The sequence below is a fragment of the Merops nubicus genome, unplaced genomic scaffold (genome assembly GCF_000691845.1).
Source record: "Merops nubicus isolate BGI_N331 unplaced genomic scaffold, ASM69184v1 scaffold17298, whole genome shotgun sequence".
NCBI classification, from domain to species: Eukaryota; Metazoa; Chordata; class Aves; order Coraciiformes; family Meropidae; genus Merops; species Merops nubicus.
Window position 1 is genome coordinate 33,340 of NW_008625301.1, and position 826 is coordinate 34,165.

General features: G+C 46.1%; 1 non-coding gene across 1 annotated transcript; it reads left to right on the plus strand.

Annotated features, from left to right (window-relative positions):
• The first annotated feature begins 651 nt into the window (after positions 1-651).
• Positions 652-737, plus strand: TRNAR-UCU. The gene is given in 2 exon segments: positions 652-688; positions 702-737. It is a non-coding gene; the product is annotated as a tRNA-Arg (tRNA).
• The last annotated feature ends 89 nt before the right edge of the window (positions 738-826 follow it).

Here is an 826-nt window from a genome sequence, read left to right on the forward strand (position 1 = left end):
CAAATAACTTTGAAACTGACCCCATGTAGTTTTCATATCCTTGATGCTATGACTGGAAGCTTTGTCTGAAATGTTAATATTTATTCCAAAACTAGTGATGTTAAAAGCACATTATAAATAATTGCATAATGAATAATATCCATATTTGTTGAAGCAAAATCATTATATCTAATTCACCACTATCACCTTCATGTGTAAAGAGACTCCATTATGCAAATTTCTGGACATTTGGAGGAACAATTCCCCCATGTAGACAATTGTGGAACACAATTATATTCCCCCAAACATAAGGATTAACATTGAATAACGCCCAACAGGGATGACGACAAATATTTTGTAACGATTACTGATGAACTTAAAAAAACAGTCAGTGTCTCACAAGAAATGACGACGCAGCGCTGTGGGGAGCCTGTGGGGCCGTACCCCGGAGCCGACGGTGGAGAGCGCTCACACGTAGAGCCCGCCTCAGGGACTCGTTTATGCAGCGGCCTGTCAGACTAAGACTACTCGTGCCGGTTTAAAAAACAAAGAACGATTAGAGGTAACAAGAGAAAAGCATTGGCTACTGACACGTGAGACCGAGCCCACCCGCGGCACGCCGAGTGCCTCATGCGCAGGCTCTCTGAGCGGTGCGCAAACACTCCAACAGGTGGCTCCGTGGCGCAATGGATAGCGCATTGGACTTCTAGAGGGTTGAAGGTATTCAAAGGTTCCGGGTTCGAGTCCCGGCGGAGTCGTATCTCCCATTTTTTTCCGCCCCTCATGGACAAAATCGTTTTACCCCGCTCCCCGGTTCACTTACCTCATCGCTGCAACAACCCGCTCC